This window comes from Protopterus annectens, chromosome 12.part0, assembly GCF_019279795.1.
Source record: "Protopterus annectens isolate FY-2018-M chromosome 12.part0, PAN1.0, whole genome shotgun sequence".
NCBI classification, from domain to species: domain Eukaryota; kingdom Metazoa; phylum Chordata; order Ceratodontiformes; family Protopteridae; genus Protopterus; species Protopterus annectens.
Genome location: NC_056746.1, coordinates 1,307,198,849 through 1,307,217,502, shown reverse-complemented (window position 1 = coordinate 1,307,217,502; position 18,654 = coordinate 1,307,198,849). Strand labels below are relative to the sequence as shown.

Sequence of the window (18,654 nt, the reverse complement as noted above, 5' to 3'; positions counted from 1 at the left end):
AGCAGAGTTGATGTGGTGCTCTTTGTCATGTTGATGTGGCAAATTCAGCTCCTACTGGGGTGATCTTGGGTTCCCCCTTGGCTTCTGCCTTTGAGGCAGTGGAGAGAGCTCTCTCCAAGGCCTAACCCTCCCAGCTCCACCTGCTTAGCAACTGATAGCTCTAGGTCCTGATCCCACACAGTCTATCCCATCAGGACAAATAGTTCATACTAGCCTCGAGATGGTCGTCAATTAGGACAACCCTCAGACTTCCAAGTCTTTTCTGGACCTTGCCCCCATGGAGGCTCCTCGGAAGCATAAGTGTAAGAGGAGACACATTGATTCCCCCCAGAAGTTTATGACAGAAGACAAGAAGACACAGATTTTGATGAAATTGAGGGGTGGCCCAGATCGTCCCGTGAGGATGTCTCCTTCAGGAAGATCCTTTAGCTTATCAGACAGAAAGCAAATTGGTTTTCCAAAGCTCCTTCCGAGGAGGAATATGTTCTTTGAGGCTTTTGTTTCTGGCTGAGCTATTCCATTGGTGTTTCTCCTGACTGATGAGATGGTAGATTTACTCTCTTGTTGGGCACAGAAAGAACCAAATGTCACAAAATCAATCCCCACAAAACCAGGCAAATATCTTGTTGCCTATAAAGACCTCTGTCACTGAAGTAAAGGCCCAGGAATGGATGCCATGGCAGTGATGGCAGCCACTAAGAAGGAACTTGCAGAAGAAAGCTTATGTGTCCATCCCCCTAACAGAGAGTCCAGGGCTTTGAACAGGTTTGGGAAGCTAGTTTACTCTTCAGCTACCTTTGCTTTAAAGTCACTGGATTATTTGGCAAACATGACTAGGTTTCAGAGAGACTTGATTAAGGAGCTCTCCAAATCTCTTTCTGCATTCATGTTTGGGGAAGACAGTCATTGTTGAACGCCTCCATGCCTTTCATATCCAATACAACGGAAGGTGTTTTGATAGCTGCCGGAATAGACATTACCACAATTAGGTGTGCCTGGATGCATTTGTATGATTTTGTGGACTCCTTAGATGTCTTTTATTAAAGCTGCAGTTGATGGCTTAAATTTGTTCAGCCCTAAGGTCAAAGACACAATCTCTAGGAGTGAGCAACATGGGAAAACTCTTTCTGCAGTAGGCATATGGTTTTCAAACCCCCAGAGGAACTTTTTTCTGGAAATCAAAAAGGTTGTAAGAAGTTATGGTTTTGGAAGTCCCAAGACTTTTCTCAGTTTCCCCTGAGGTAGAGGGGGTTATTCTAGTGGTAGGCATCACCCTCGTGGCAGAGGAGGCCTGCAAATCAAGACTTCAGGGGTCTGCTCTTTGACAGATCTTTTAAGTGCTCCAGAGCGTTTGCCTGATTGCAATACTCTGGTGGAAGTCAAAGGTCAGTTGTCTATGCAGCAAGAAACCTGGACATCCGTCACCAAAGGTGTCTGGGTGCAGCAGTAATTACTTGAGGCTATTTCTTTCCCTTTCTGTATCCACCCACCTCTGTGAAAGAAACTTTCCAATGTTCCACCCTCTCAAAGAAAAGCATCAGGATTAGAAATAAAAAAGCTGCTAGACACGCGAGTGATCCATGAGGTCCCACCAGACCAGCAAGGGTTCAGAACTTATTCCAAATTCTTTTTAGTGCCAAAAAAGAACAGGAATATAAGGCCAATTTTGGACCTCATTCACTTGAATCAGTATGTCAAACACACAAAGTTCAGATGGTCACAGTACAGTCTGTCCTCCCCTTTCTGAGAAAAGATGACTAGATATGCTTGCTAGACCTTCAGGATGCAGACTGCCATATCAAAATGAACAGACACTCCGGGAAGTTCCTTTGCTTCTAGGTGGGAGCCAGTCATTTTCCGTTCAGACTTCTGCCCTTTGGCTCCACCACTGTTCCCTGGGTGTTTACCAACTGCATAGCAATGGTTGCAGCTTATCTCTGACTGCAAGAGTTCCAGGTGTTCTCCTATCTAGACGATTTGCTCCTTACCGCTTCTACCAGATTTCTGGTAGTCTGGGTCAGAAACTATTTGCTTCAGCTATGCTCCAACCTGCAAATTATAGTGAACCAGGGCAAATCTCAGTTTTACCCAATACAGGTTTTGGAGTTCATAGAAGCACTTTTGGACACAGCCATTCAAATTACAAGGTTACCAGAGAACAGATTATTCACTCTGAGAAATCAGGCCCAACAACTCTTAGATGCCACCTGCTAGACTAGTTTTTCAAATTGTAGGATTGATTGCAGACTTCTTTACTTTGATCCCCTTAACAAGGTATTATATGAGAGTGTTACAGTGAACACTAGCAGTCCAGTGGTCCATCAGATCCCAGCCCATGACTTTTCCAATCTGCTTAACAAGAATCTGCAGAAATCTTGTAACTTGGTGGATTCAGTTTCCAAAGGTGTCTGGAGGCCGTCCATTTGTTTCTCCCTCTTCCAAAGCCACAGTAACCATGGATGCTTCCCAACTAGGAGGGAGCATTACCTGAGAAAGATGGTCCAAGACACATGATCCCCATTAGATGCTAATCTTCACATCAGTGTCATAGAGATGAGGGTAGTCCTCTTAAAATTGCAGGCTTTTCAGGATGTCCTTCCTCTAGGGGTGATTCCTCTCCACACAGACATGTCAGTAATTTGGTCCATCAACAAACAAGAGGAAACACGCTCCTACCCATTGTGTTGTGAAGCGTTGAGAGTTTGGCAGTGGGCAATATCTTTGTGAAAGCAACACACATACTGAGGAAGACCAACATTCTAGCAGACAGGTTGAACAGACCTGTTCTGCAGTCTCATGAGTGGTATCTCAATCTAATATGGCAGCACAAATCTTTCATTGATGAGGCCAACCATGCTGCAGTCTTTTTGCTTGTCTCATAAGTTCTATATGTAGCAGGTTGTTTGCCCCGATCTTCCTGAAGGGGGAGTCTTTGAGAGATGCTGTGATCCACAATTGGCCCTCAGGTCTCCTGTATGCCTTCCCACCAACTTCCCCAATTCTGAAATTTTTGCAGCAAGTATTACCGCAGAGGTTCATGGTCATCCTTATGGCTCCTTTTGGCCTTGACAGTTGTGGTTTCCCTTCTTCTGGACTCAGCTGGTACACCCTCCTTGGTGCTGGCCCCGAATCCAGATCTCCTGTCCCGTCTGTCTGAAATGCCTCATCAGGACATTCAAGCTTTAAAACTAACTGCATGGATGTTCTTCATCTCACATTGCTGCAGTCCTAACACTTGGGTAGTCCGCTGTCCTCGGTCGGCCCGAATATCAAAGTATAAGGCTGACGTCGGTCAAGGCGCATTTGACTGACATCAGAACGTCAGGGTACAAATGCGCATGACCGACGTCATATCCTCAGTCTTTTTTGCCGCATGGTCCGATGCAGAAGCAGCGTTGCAAGTGCCGTTCGGCATTCTGAAATTTTTCGAATTCAGAGTTTCAGACCGAGTCAAAGTTGGCTAAGTACCCCGTTGGGGAATATTTTAGTTTTTCTTGCCTCAGTGGTTTACCGGATGTCAGAAAAAGTGAATAACTGTATTTCTTGTGGGAAACAGATACCGCATAGAGATTATCATACTTTGTGTATTCCTTGTTTAGGGCCTGAGCACGACGTTGTTGGGTGTCGCTCTTGTGCTAGATTCAATAAGCGCACTATTAAGAGAAGGTTAGATTGTGCCAGGTTAGTCTTCGGGAAGCGGTGCAATTATAAAATGCCGTCGGATGCTCCGACGCCCGCTTCTTCGAAGAAGCGCAAGGACAAAGCAGCTAAGCCTAGGCTAGAAGAGCCGTCCGTACCGGACGCCGGTTCTTTAGAGGTGTCGGTGGAGCCAGTGGTTCCGCCGGAGGTTTTTCTGGAGTCCCAGGGAGAGACTTTGTTATTGCAGGATGTGGCCTCTCAGGAGGCAGGGCAGGCTGAAGGGGCTTCTCAGGTTACTGTACTCCCCTCCCTTCCTAGGGTGGTTAGGCCCTCTCCTTCTGTTTCCAAGGCTTCTCCCAGAGGCAGGCCAGGTTTAGCTTCAGTTGGTGTCACCCCTAGTTCTTCAGGATCTGTGCCCAAGAAGCATATGCTTAAAATGGCAGAAGATTTGATTACTTTGATTAGAGGTTCTTTGCCCCCTCCTGATAAGAGACCTAGGGTGGAACCTGAGCTAGGGAGTTTTGAGCAGGCTTCGGATGTTTCAGAGTCTTCGGCTGAAGACTTGCAGGAGTATTCTCCTTATTCTGATTCTGATGTGGATGATTCTACTCCTTCTGCTTCTCCTCCTGAGGATTTTTCTTTTCAGAGACTCTTCATTCCATGAGGGAGCATTTTAAGTGGGAAGGTCAGGACTTCTCTGATTCCAGGAAAAGGCTTAGGAATTTTTGTTTTACCCCAGCATAGGCCTTTGGCTATACCTCCTGTTCTGGATGTTGTGGAAGATGTGTTTGCAGAGGCTTCTCTTAATCCTGATTCTTTGCCTCCTGCTCCTGTTAAACCGGATAGGTATTACAGGGTGCCTGAAGCTCATAAGTATCTTTTAATTTAAGAGTCCTAGGGCAGACCCAGAAACTGTTAGTCAGGGGCCTAAGGGTGTTAAGGCTTCTGTTGTCAAAAATCCGGTTCCTCCAGATAAAGAGGCCAGGGCTTTGGATAGATGGGGAAAGAAAGTTTATACTTCTTCCACCCTAGCTATGAGGGCTTTGAATTGCCAGTTTCACATGTTGAAATACCAAAACTATCTACTTAGTCAATTGAAGTCTAAGGTAGATGCTCTGGCGGAAGGTATTGAGTGTAAAGAGTTACAAGATTTAGTACATGTTTCTGAACAGGTGGGTAAGCATTCTTTGCAATGTGGTTTTGATGCTGTACAGGCCTCGTCTAGGGTGGCTGCCACTGGGTCAGTTCTTCGCAGGCACGCCTGGCTGAGGGATCAGAATTTATCTGACCATGTTAAGACAAGGATTTTAGATGCTCCTTTACAATCTGATGTGTTGTTTGGTTCTCCTGTTGAGGCAGTCTTAAAGAAAATGGAAGACAAGGCTATGTCTATGCAGACTGTTAAAGATTTTTTGCAGGTTCAGCCTCCGAAGTTTAGTAGAAATTGGCCTACCAAGGGGTGGACGTATCCTTCTTATGATTCCCAGTCTAGGGGCAGATCTAGACGTGGTAGGGGCAGAGCTCAGGGCTCTTTCAGGCCTAGAACAGGGAGTTCACCTGCACAGTCTTCGGGTGAGGGCAGGGGTCAGTCCTTTCGTAAACAGACCCAATGACCTACCTTTTCAGCTGCCAGAGCCTTCTCGTCTGGCAGCACCTTTGGGAGGAAGGTTGGCACTTTTCAAGGAAAATTGGAGTTTAATTACCCAAGACAGATGGGTATTGGATATCATACACCACGGTTACAGGTTTTATTTCCATACCTTGCCTCCTTTCAAAGGCATGCCAGACGTTCCTCCTCAGCAAAGAATAGAGGCTCACAAACAAATTTCTCTGTTACTTCAAATAGGGGCCATACAGCCGGTCCCTATGCCGGAAGTGGGCCTAGGATTTTATTCTCGCCTGTTCCTAGTACCAAAGAAAGGGAACACGTGGAGACCAATTTTGGATTTATCTATCCTCAACACTTATCTGGACATTCCCAAGTTCAAAATGTTGACGTTACAACAGCTTTTACCTCTGCTGGGCAAAGATCATTGGATGGTAACTTTGGATCTCAAGGAGGCTTACCTTCATGTTCCTATCAGACTGAGTTGCAGGAAGTATCTGCGTTTTCGGGCTGGGACTTCTCATTATCAGTTCTCTGCATTGCCCTTTGGCTTATCTACTGCGCCCAGAGTGTTCACGAAAGTTCTGGCTCCAGTGATAGCTTTCCTCAGGCTAAAAGGAATACAGATCTATCCTTATTTGGACGATTGCCTGATTCTGGCTCAAGGAAGGGACGAACTTCTTCAACATTTGGAATATGTAATAGCAGTGCTAAGATGCCTGGGGTATTCTGTGAACGAAATAAAGTCCAGTCTAGTACCCTCTCAGGACATGTGCTTTCTGGGTGTAAGACTGAATACAGCATCCCAGATGGCCTTTTTGACCCCGGACAAACAAAAGAATCTTTCCCTTTACTTTCATCAATTGTCTCATCAGTCCAGGCTGACTGCAAGGACAGTCCTTCAAGCCTTGGGGTTCATGGCATCTTGTATTCTGGTGCTTCCCAATGCCAAACTGCATATGAGGAAGTTACAATGGTATCTCAAAAATGTGTGGACACAGCACTGCCAGGATCTGGACACTGTCATTCAAATAATACCTTGCATTCAGAAGGAATTGTTATGGTGGGCTCAGGAATGTCACCTAAACAAGGGACTCTCTGTGACCCGGCCAGAGGCGAGTCAGATTCTAACGACAGATGCCTCAGACAAAGCTTGGGGAGCTCATCTGAATGGAAAGTGGATACAAGACAAGTGGCCTGCCAGACTACAACATCTACATATCAACTTGAAGGAGATGTTAGCAGTCCAGTTTGCATTAATAGCTTTCAAGGATTTACTTCTTCCGGGGCAGGTGTTGATTCTAACAGACAACACAACTGTCATGTGGTACATCAACAAGCAAGGGGGAACACATTCTTATCCTCTATGCAGGCAAGCAATGATTTTGTGGGAGACTGCTCTCAGTTTACAGCTAAATCTTCAGGCAAGGTTTCTGCCGGGAGCACAGAACTCCTTAGCAGATGTATTGAGCAGACAAATTATGGATCCCCACGAGTGGAAATTGGATCCTCATGTATTTCAGAAATTGACAGTGTCATGGGGAACTCCAGACATAGATCTGTTCGCTTCTCCACTAAACCACCAGCTGCCAAAGTTTTGCACGAAAAGGTTTCATCCCACAGCTTGGAAAGTGGATGCTCTTTCTTTCAATTGGAGCAATCTTCATGTGTATGCCTTTCCACCTCTGCCTCTCCTCCCAAAGGTACTACTAAAGGCCAGACAGGACAAGCCAAGGATGATTTTGATAGCTCCAGATTGGCCTCGACAGCATTGGTATCCATTACTGAGAAGTCTGGTACGGGAGCCTCCATGGCGTTTGCCTTCGATTCCACACCTGTTGTCTCAGGAGGACAGTCATTTGCTCAATGTCAAGCTTCACTCTCTTCACCTAACAGCCTGGCATATTCTGTTTTGAACCATAGTGGGTCTCAACTTCCACAGCAAGTTTTGAATGTTATTTTGGAAGCTAGAAGGCCTAGTACAAGGAAAGTGTACGCAGATAAATGGAAGAGATTTTTATTTTGGAGTGCAGCAAAGGATTTTGATGTTTCTGAGCCTAATTTAAGTGTGGCTCTTCAATATCTTACTGAGTTACTGGACAAAGGTTTGTCTTTCTCTTCTATTAAGGTTCATGCTGCAGCAATTTCAGCTCACTATGATTGTGACCCACCATTGTTTTCTCATCCTTTGTTCAAGCAATTTCTTAGAGGGGCAAAGAATATAAGACCCCCACGTAGAGCTCCTACTCCTGCTTGGGATCTCAATTTTGTGTTGGAGAAACTCACTCTACAACCTTTTGAGCCTGCAGCTACTACCGAGTTGAAATATTTATCATGGAAGACTGCTTTTTTGTTAGCCATTACCTCTGCAAGAAGGGTTTCTGAATTGCAGGCCCTTATGGCGGTTGAGCCATTCTTAATTTTCCATAAGGATAGGGTATCTTTACGTACTAATCCTTCCTTTATGCCTAAAGTGGTTTCTAGTGTGGCTTTAAATCAAACTATTCATTTGCCTACTTTTTATGCAAATCCCCAAAATAAAGGGGAAAAGATTTTGCACACTTTAGATGTACACAGGCAGTTGCGATAGTATTTGGACAGAACTAAAGGGTTCAGGCAGTCTCAGCAGTTATTTGTTTCTTTTGCTTTGAGTTCTCAGGGCAAGCCTGTGTCCAAACAAACTATTTCTAAGTGGATTGGGTTTTGTATTGCTTTCTGTTATTCCCATCATGGCAAGGAGATTCCAGCTGGGATTAGGCCTCATTCCACTAGGGCTACTGCCACTTCGACAGCTTTTAAGGGGTGGCGACTAAAGATATTTTGGAGGCAGCTACTTGGAGTTCAGTGCATACTTTCTCTAGGCATTATCACCTTCCACTTTACTCTAAATCTAGGGCTGGTTTTGCCACTGCTATTTTGCAGGGCATTTTGGCAGCTCCTGCTTCTTTATAGTTTGGCCATCCTCCCTTACCTCTGCTTTGGGATTCTACCCAAGTGTTAGGACTGCAGCAATGTGAGATGAAGAACATAGTACAGTTTTGTACCTACCATAAATGTAGATGTTCGAGGATCCACATTGCTGCAGTCCAATTTACCCTCCCTCCTTCCCCTCTGTAGTTAGAGGCGGTTGTGTGGGTTGGGTTGTCAATATGGTGTATATTGTATATATTGTACATATTATTAGTGCAAGGGTGGTGGGTTGGTTGTTTGCTGTCTTTTGGTTTTGACCTTTCTTTTTAGGGTCTTCTGACATCTGGGGCAAGAAAAGACTGAGGATATGACGTCGGTCATGCGCATTTGTACCCTGACGTTCTGATGTCAGTCAAATGCGCCTTGACCGACGTCAGCCTTATACTTTGATATTCGGGCCGACCGAGGACAGCGGACTACCCAAGTGTTAGGACTGCAGCAATGTGGATCCTCGAACATCTACATTTATGGTAGGTACAAAACTGTACTTTTCTCCACTTCCAATGATGGCTAGTCAGTCCAGGCTTGTATCCCAAGTGGCCCATATTCTAACTTAATCTCAGAAACCATCCACTAGGAAAGTTTACAAAAGTACATTGAAAAGATTTTCCATTTGAGATTTGCAAAGAAATGTAGATCCTTTTTTTAGCTCCTATATCACCAGTATTTGATTTCCTTGCCTTAATTTTCCACAACAGAGCAAGTTATTCAACTGTCAGGGTATAGCTAGCGCAATCTCAAACTTCCGTATTGGAGAGAATCACACTTCCTTAGCCTCATTTAAGTTGTTTAAAGCTTTCCTGATCTCTAACTTACTTCTTGGACCTCCACTCATGGATCCTGCTCCCCCTAGTAATTTTATTTAGAGTTTTTTTTATTTAAATGTGTAGGGAATTTTTTATATGTTTTATATATTCTGTGCTTTCTCCTGTATAATTTACATAACTCCTTATTCCACCATAAAGGGTATGTTGAATTTTTACCGTTATGATTTTATTTATTTTTTTTTTTTATCCTTTTGTTTACTAGGCTAATTACCTCTTTTCAGGGGAGACCCAGGGTGATATTTTTACTACTAGCAGAAATTTGACCAGGGCACCAGGGAACTTCCCATACTTTTTCTTATAAGCGTATGGGGACACTATTCAGTGTGGTGCTTCCTGACCTCCGTTCCGGGTGCATAGATGATTTGGAGAGGCAAGAAGCATGGAGGAGAGAGAAATTGTTGTTGGAGGTGTTGGTGAAAAAGGAGCTGTTAGTTGGGCAGCTAGGGAGGCTAAAGTAGTGGAGAACAGGCCGGAGGGTATACAAAGTGAGGAGAAGGGTGAGAGGTTAAATGATACACAAGAGAAATGAGTAAGAGGCAAGAAAAAGGTGATGGAGTGGAGATTGCCGATTCTGAAGAGATGTTTCAGCGTAATCTTTTTGTTACCACTATTGCAGCCACTGCGTGTGTTGTTATAACCCTTCAATCGGGAGGGTTGTGGAATGATTACCTAAAGGAATTAATAGATCAGAGTGAACCTGAGCATGAAAAAGCAGCGTTGTGGGGAGAAATAATGGACAGAATTCATCAGAATGGAAACCATGAGACAAGAAAACAGGAAAATAAATTGTATGTGCAAATGGTAAAGGAAGGTGAAAAGAGTGAAGTGAGGAAGGTAGAAGTCAAAAGAAAGTATCAGGTGAGAATAAGAAAAAAAAAAAAAAAAAAAAGAACTAGACAGGTATGAACTATGGGACACCATCATTGCACCAGTAGGTATTGACCCAGAGAGGTAAGAGCTTTCATCTGTATTAATAAAGAAATGTTTTGTGATATATATATATATATATATATATATATATATATATATATATATATATATATTTTTTTTTTTTTAGGAGGCACAGTACATGGAAAAATCCCTGGGTCATTTGCATATATCCCATGTGCCTCTGTTACAGGAGGTTTGGGAGGTCACTCATTGGAAGTTCTAGCCTGGCTGGAGTTTTCATTTAGTTTTTACTAAAACAATATAATAAAAAAGACATTAACCCCTGAAACTTGTATGTAGTTCAGGCATTCAATAGAGGAAGTTAAGAAAAAAGTATTTATACAATTTCAAACTGAAATCAAAAGGAATGTCTTAAAGGGCTATTTAAAAACTGGCGTGTAGATCATAACATCGAATGCTGACAACATTGAATGCTAAAACATCAAAATCAAAACAGCGAAAACTGATAACGTCGAAAGGTGATAACATCGAAAACAGGAACTCCGAACAGCAACGGTTGGCTGACTGCATACCCTTACTACCGAAAAGAAAACCCTAGTGATAGAAAGTAAACACCCTGTTCTGTTATGGCTCTATCTCTACATTTCTTCACATGTTTTAACTTAAAGCACCAGTAACATCTATTTTTAGAGATTCTCTCTAGATTGTACAAGTAGCCATCAACCAACAGCATGTCATTCCTTGTTTGGGACATTACACAGGTAAATACTCTACCTATAATGCCTGGAGCGTTGGGATACGCAGTTGCGGCCATGTTGCTATCCAGTCGTACGAACATGTATGAGTATATTAGGTGACATTTACTTTTATATACATTATGAATGCAAGTGATTAACATTCTTTAATAATACTCTCCTTTATAATGTATCATAGGTATAATTCATGTCATGTGTTTAAATGTAGGACAAAGTTAGAGGTTGGATTTATGAGTGTAGTGTGCTGTTTGAAAACATATTCAACTGTAGTGTGGCCAACTATGATCTTTCCAATTAAAAGTTTTTGATATTTTCACATCTCGACGTTATCAGTTTTCTCTGTTTTGATTTTGATGTTTTAGCATTCAATGTTGTCAGCATTCGATGTTATGATATACACGCAAAAACTGTATGTAGAGATGTTATGCATGTTACAAAAATATATAACAACAGAGGTTTATAGACTGGAGGATGGGAGTGTGGTGTAATATTGAGAATGTAAAATGATAAAATTGTACATTTATCAAATATAATCAGTGCAGAGGGGAGGAAGGGAATGGTGAGATATTGGGGACAACCAAAGACATTTTTTTATAGTGTAAAGATGATCATTTAATTAATAACTGTGATTAAAGGAAATTTTTATATGTGGCAAAGTTGGTCATAAAGCAAAGAAATGTGAGCAAAAATGTATAAAATGTGAAAAAATGGGACACATTCATGGACTGTAAAGCTCTAGAGAATCATATACAAGAAACAAGACTAGACCAGGAACAAGACAAGGAAAATGTTATATTGGATACAGTAGAAGAGACACAAAAATAAAAAATGGATGAGAAAGATATAAGAATAGATGTGAGAGATGGTATGAATGAAAGAAAAGGAAAAATAGGAGAGGAGGAGGAGGAAATTAGCAACTTGAGTGATGAAGGGGAAGATAAATGAGTAAGGGTGAGAAGTAAAAGAAGCTCTATAGGAAAAAGAGTGAAAGTTTAAAAATGTAACCATAAGGGAACTCAAAAAAAGGAAAAGGATAACTATTATATAATAAAACTCTTTCTTTATATGGAGAGCCCTAGCTATTAATGTTAAAAGTATAAAGAACATTCAACACAGGTTAGGAGTACTGGAGTGGTGTAAAGTATTAGACATGGATATTATAGCATTAACAGACATTGGAATAACAACAGAACAAGAAAGAATACTAATTAATGGATTATGGGAATGTAAGGTAATGTAGAACTTAGGTAGTGAAAAGTGTTCAGGCAATGTTATCTTATGTAAAGAATGTATTGCAATATTGGACTATATGATAGTTATGATTGGAAGAATAATAGTATTAGATATAATATTTAAGAATCAAATTTACAGAGTGATTACAGTCTATGCATGTACCTTACAAAAGCAAAGAGAAGTGCTGAGGAAAATACTGGATTATGTGAGTGTGAATATGCAAATAATAGTAATGGGAGACTTTAACTGTGATTTAAGACACAGACAGAAAGAAGGGTCAGATGTTAAAGTTAACTTAGATATGATTAAAACAGTAAGATGTATTTATAGTAAAATAAGCACTGGACATACAAAAGAAGTAATTTAAGAACTGTATTTGATTACTTTATAGTTTCAGAGAGCTTAAGGATATTACATTGAGGATGTAAAATTACAGGATTTTCAGATCACTAAGCTATACGGATAGAGATTCAAGAGAAAATAGGTGGAGGATTAAAATGATTAATGAATCAGAACTGAATGAATATGTAAGGGATATAATACAGCAACTGTGGCAAGATCATATAAACATGAGAGAATTTTACAAAGATTGGACAAGTTGGTAGATTAGTTTAAAAGAAAAATGCAGAAAAGATGTACTAGAATGGCAAAAAATGAAAAGATTACAAAATTATGATAAATATAAGGAAATTGTTAACCAGTTCTTTAAAAATATAACAGCTAATAGAGAAGAGTTTGAATAAAAAGAGAGAATGTTGAATGAAATGAATCAAGAAAAAAATTAAAAAATGTTATTCAAAACAGATATTTTTACAAGGGAGAAAAGAAGCAGCATCTTATTTAAATAAAATGGTCGAAGAAAAAATAAAAGTAACAAGAGAACTGAAAAATGAAAAGGTCTTATAGTGAATACACAAAGAGAAATTATGAAATTAGTTAAACATATATTGGATATCTTTTCTATATGTGACAGTATAAGAAAAAGTAAATGGGAGTTGAATAAGCTAACTGAAGAAGATAAGAGAACTGATGAAAAGATTAAAATAGCAGAACTTAAAAATGTACTAAAAAAAGTGAATATAGAAGCAGCCACAGGTTTAGAATGACTTGAATATTTAATGTGTAAAGATATGCAAGAATGGCAAAAAGAATATTTTTTAGAATATTTTTAAAGGTGTCGAATGAATGTTTGAACAATGTGTAAATGATGAAAAAAATCTGCACAGATGTAATGAAATCTGTATGGAAAAAGAAAGAAAGAACAGATATAAAAACTGGAGACCATTGGTATTAAATACTGTAGATTATGCAATATTTATGAAAATAGTAGAGAAAAGAATAGTAAGTAAAGCAAATAAATTATGTGAAACAGTCCTTGAAACAAAAGAGAAACAAGTCAAGAACTTCTGATATTAATAAGAGAGTTGGTAGTTGACGTAATAAATAGGAAACGGGACTAAAAATACTAAGCAAAAAAGTAATAAATATTTTGAAATTGGTTTACAGTGAAAAGAAAGTAAGGTTAGTAATTAATAGATGGTTAAGCGAAGTAATAGAAATAAAGAGTGGTATTAAGCAAGGATGCCCGGCAAGTAGTATTTTATTTGCATTAGCTATGAATGCAGTGGATGTTCTTCATCTCACATTGCTGCAGTCCTTACATATGGGTAGTCCGCTGTCCTCGGTCGGACCGAATACCAAAGTATTAGGCTGACGTCGGTCATGGGCGCTCAGAACTGACATCAGAGCGTCAGGGTATAAGAGCGCATGACCGACGTCATATCCTCAGTCTTTTTTGCCGCATGGTCCGATGCAGAAGCAGCGTTGCAAGTGCCGTTCGGCGTTCTGAAATTTTCGTATTCTGAGTTTCAGACCGAATCCAAGTTGGCTAAGTACCCCGTTGGGGAATATTTTTGTTTTTTCTTGCCTCAGTTAATTCTGGATGTCAGAAAAAGTGAATAATTGTATTTCTTGTGGGAAACAGATACCGCATAGGGATTATCACTCTCTTTGTATTCCTTGTTTGGGACCTGAGCACGACGTAGTCGGGTGTCGCTTTTGTGCTAAGTTTAATAAGCGCACCATCAAACGTAGGTTAGATTGCGCTAGGCTTGTCTTCGGTAAGCGGTGTAATTATAATATGCCATCGGATCCTCCGACGCCCGCTACCGCGAAGAAGCGCAAAGACAAATCTTTAAAACCCAGACAGGATGAGTCGTCCGTTCCGGATGCCGGTTCTTTAGAAACTACGGTGGAATCTGTGGATCCGGCCGTGGTTTCAGTTGAGTCTCTGGAGGAGACTTTGATTTTGCAAGATGTAGCCTCTCAGGAGGCAGGTCAGGCTGAGGGGGCCTCTCAGGTTACTGTTCTCCCTTCCTTACCTAAGGGGATTAGGCCTTCTCCTTCTGTCTCTAAGGCTCCTTCCAAAGGCAGGACTGGTTTGCCTTTCTCTGGTGTCAGTCCTAGTTCTGCAGGTTCTGTGCCTAAGAAGCACATGCTTAAAATGGCAGAAGATTTAATTACTTTGATTAGAGGTTCTATGCCCCCTCCTGATAAGAGGCCTAGGGTGGAGCCAGAGGTGGAAAGTTTGGAACAGGCCTCAGATGATTCAGAGTCTTCGGCTGAAGACATTCAGGATTTTCCTCCTTATTCTGATTCTGATGCAGAGGATTCCACTCCTTCTGCTTCTCCTCCAGAGGATTTTTCCTTCTCAGAAACACTTCATTCTATGAGGGAGCATTTTAAATGGGAAGGTCAGGATTTCTCAGATTCACGGAAGAGGCTTAGGGAATTCTTGTTTTTACCACAACATAGGCCCTTGGCTATACCTCCTGTTTTGGATGTTGTGCAAGATGTTTTCTCCGAGGCTTCCCTTAATCCAGATTCTTTGCCTCCTGCGCCAGTTAAACCGGACAGGTATTACAGGGTGCCTGAGGCTCATAAATATTTGTATAAGAGTCCCAGGGCAGACCCAGAAACTATTAGCCAGGGACCTAAGGGTGTCAGAGCTTCTGTTGTAAAAAATCCAGTTCCTATAGATAAAGAGGCTAGAGCTTTGGATAGATGGGGTAAAAAGGTGTATACCTCTTCTACTTTAGCAATGAGGGCTTTGAATTGCCAGTTTCATATGTTGAAGTATCAGAATTTCCTCCTTACTCAACTAAAATCTAAAGTGGATGCTTTGGCAGAGGGCATAGAGTGTAAAGAATTACAGGATTTGGTACATGTCTCTGAACAGGTGGGTAAGCATTCTTTGCAGTGTGGTTTTGATGCTTTACATGCTTCTTCCAGGGTGGCTGCCACTGGTTCAGTTCTTCGCAGGCACGCCTGGCTTAAGGATCAGAATTTGTCAGAGCATGTTAAAACTAGAATTTTGGATGCTCCTTTACAGTCTAAAGTTTTATTTGGTCCCCCTGTGGAGTCGGTCTTGAAAAAAATGGAAGACAAGGCTAAGTCTATGCAGACTGTTAAAGATTTCTTGCAGGTGCAGCCTCCAAAGTTTAGTAGGAATTGGCCTACTAAGGGGTGGGCGTATCCTTCTTCTGATTCTCAGTCTAGAGGTAGATCTAGACGTGGTAGGGGCAGAGCTCAGAGTACTTTCTGGCCTAGAACATGGAGTTCACCTGCACAATCTACAGGTGAGGGCAGGGGCCAGTCCTTTCGTAAACAGGCCCAATGACCTGCATTTTCAGCTGCCAGATTCTTCTTGCCTGGCAGCTCCTTTGGGAGGAAAGTTAGCACTCTTCAAGCAAAACTGGCTTTTAGTCACCCAGGACAAATGGGTATTGGACATTATAAACCGAGGCTACAAGTTTTATTTCCATACATTGCCTCCTTTCAAAGGCATGCCAGACGTTCCTCCTCAACAAAGGGTAGAGGCTTACAAGCAGATTTCTTTACTTCTTCAAATGGGAGCCATACAGCCGGTCCCTCTGTCAGAAGTGGGCCTAGGATTTTATTCTCGCCTGTTTCTAGTACCAAAGAAAGGGAACACGTGGAGACCGATTTTGGATTTATCTATCCTCAACACATACCTGGACATTCCAAAGTTCAAAATGTTGACTTTGCAACAGCTTTTACCTCTGTTGGGCAAAGATCACTGGATGGTAACTCTGGATCTCAAAGAGGCTTATCTTCATGTTCCTATCAGGCCCAGTTGCAGGAGGTACCTGCGTTTTCGGGCTGGGACTTTACATTATCAGTTCTCTGCATTGCCCTTTGGCTTATCTACTGCGCCCAGGGTGTTCACAAAGGTTCTGGCTCCAGTGATAGCCTTCTTCAGGTTGAGAGGAATACAAATTTATCCTTATTTGGACGATTGCCTGATTCTTGCTCAAGACAAGTACGAACTTCTTCATCATCTACAGTATGTGATGGCAGTGTTAAGGTGCCTAGGGTATTCTGTGAACGAAACAAAGTCCAGTCTAGTACCCTCTCAGGAAATGTGCTTTCTGGGTGTGAGACTGAATACAGCTTCCCAGATGGCTTTTTTGACCCCGGACAAGCAAAAGAACCTTACTCTTTACTTCCATCAATTGTCTCTATGGTCCAGGCTGACTGCAAGGACAGTCCTTCAAGCCTTGGGGTTCATGGCATCTTGTATCCTGGTGCTTTTCAATGCCAAACTGCATATGAGGAAGCTCCAATGGTATCTCAAAAATGTATGGACTCAACATTGCCAAGATCTGGACACTGTCATTCAAATAATACCTTGCATTCAAAAGGAATTTTTGTGGTGGGCTCAGGAATGTCACCTAAACAAGGGACTCTCTGTGACCCGACCAGAGGCGAGTCAGATTCTAACGACAGATGCCTTCGACAAGGCTTGGGGAGCACACCTCAATGGAAAATGGGTTCAAGACACGTGGCCTGCCAGACTTCAACATTTGCATATCAACTTGAAGGAGATGTTAGCAGTCCAATTTGCATTGATGGCTTTCAAGGATTTACTTCACCCAGGGCAAGTGTTGATTCAAACAGACAACACAACTGTCATGTGGTACATCAACAAGCAAGGGGGAACACATTACCCTCTTTGCAGACAAGCGATGATTTTGTGGGAGACTGCTCTCAGTTTACACCTCAATCTTCAGGCAAGGTTTCTACCAGGAGCACAGAACTCCTTAGCAGATGTGTTGAGCAGACAGATAGTGGATCCCCACGAGTGGAAATTGGATCCTCATGTATTTCGAAAGTTGACAGTGTTATGGGGAACTCCAGACATAGATCTGTTCGCTTCTCCACTAAATTTCCAGTTGCCAAAGTTTTGCACAAAAATGTTTCATCCCACAGCTTGGAAGGTGGATGCTCTATCATTCAGTTGGAGCAATCTTCACGTCTATGCCTTTCCACCTCTGCCTCTCCTCCCAAAGGTACTCTTGAAGGCCAGACAAGACAAGCCATCCATGATTCTGATAGCTCCAGATTGGCCTCGACAGCACTGGTACCCTCTGCTGAGAAGTTTAGTATGGGAGCCTCCATGGCCTTTGCCTTCGATTCCGCACCTTTTGTCACAGGAGGGCAATCATTTCCTCAATGTCAGGATTCAGTCCCTGCATCTAACAGCCTGGCATATTCTGTTCTAGACCCTGGAGGGTCTCAGCTTCCACAACAAGTTTTGAATGTTATTTTGGAGGCCAGAAGGCCTAGTACAAGGAAAGTTTACGCTGATAAATGGAGGAGGTTTTTTGTTTGGAGCAAAGCAAAGGACTTTGATGTTTCCAAGCCTGATTTAGCTGTTTCTCTTCAATACCTTACAGATTTATTAGGCAAGGGTTTGTCTTTCTCCTCTATAAAGGTTCATGCTGCAGCCATTTCTGCTCACTATGACTGTGACCCTCCTTTATTCTCTCATCCTTTGTTTAAGCAATTTCTTAGAGGGGCAAAGAACATAAGACCCCCACGTAGAGCTCCTACTCCTGCCTGGGATCTCAATTTTGTGTTGGAAAAACTTACTTTACCACCTTTTGAGCCTGCAGCTACTGCCGAATTGAAGTTTTTGTCATGGAAGACTGCTTTTTTGTTGGCCATTACGTCTGCAAGAAGGGTTTCTGAATTACAGGCCCTTATGGCAGTTGAACCCTTCCTAATTTTTCATAAGGATAGGGTATCTTTACGTACTAATCCTACTTTTATGCCTAAGGTGGTTTCTAGTGTGGCCTTGAACCAAACTATTCATTTACCGACTTTTTATGCAGATCCCCAAAATAAAGGGGAGAAGATTTTGCACACTTTGGATATTCACAGGCAGTTGCGTTATTATTTGAGCAGAACTAAAGGGTTCAGACAGTCTCAGCAGTTGTTTGTTTCTTTTGCCTTGGGTTCTCAGGGAAAACCTGTTTCTAAACAAACTATTTCTAAGTGGATTGGTTTTTGTATTGCTTTCTGTTATTCCCATCATGGTAAGGAGATTCCGGCTGGAATCAGGCCTCATTCCACTAGGGCTACTGCCACTTCTACAGCCTTTTTAAGGGGGGTAGCTACTAAAGATATTTTGGAAGCAGCTACTTGGAGTTCAGTGCACACTTTTTCTAAACATTACCACCTTCCTCTTTATTCTAAATCTAGGGCTGGATTTGCCACTGCAATATTACAGGGCATTTTGGCAGCTCCTAATGCTTTATGATTTTGCCAACCTCCCTTTACCTCTGCTTTGGGATTCTACCCATATGTAAGGACTGCAGCAATGTGAGATGAAGAACATAGTACAGTTTTGTACCTACCATAAATGTAG

At 41.9% G+C, this 18,654-nt stretch overlaps 1 protein-coding gene across 1 annotated transcript in view; it reads left to right on the top strand.

Annotated features, from left to right (window-relative positions):
* EFCAB8 (EF-hand calcium binding domain 8) overlaps nucleotides 1–18,654 on the top strand; it is a 3,728,836-nt gene that overhangs the window by 240,153 nt on the left and 3,470,029 nt on the right. The window lies entirely within an intron of this gene.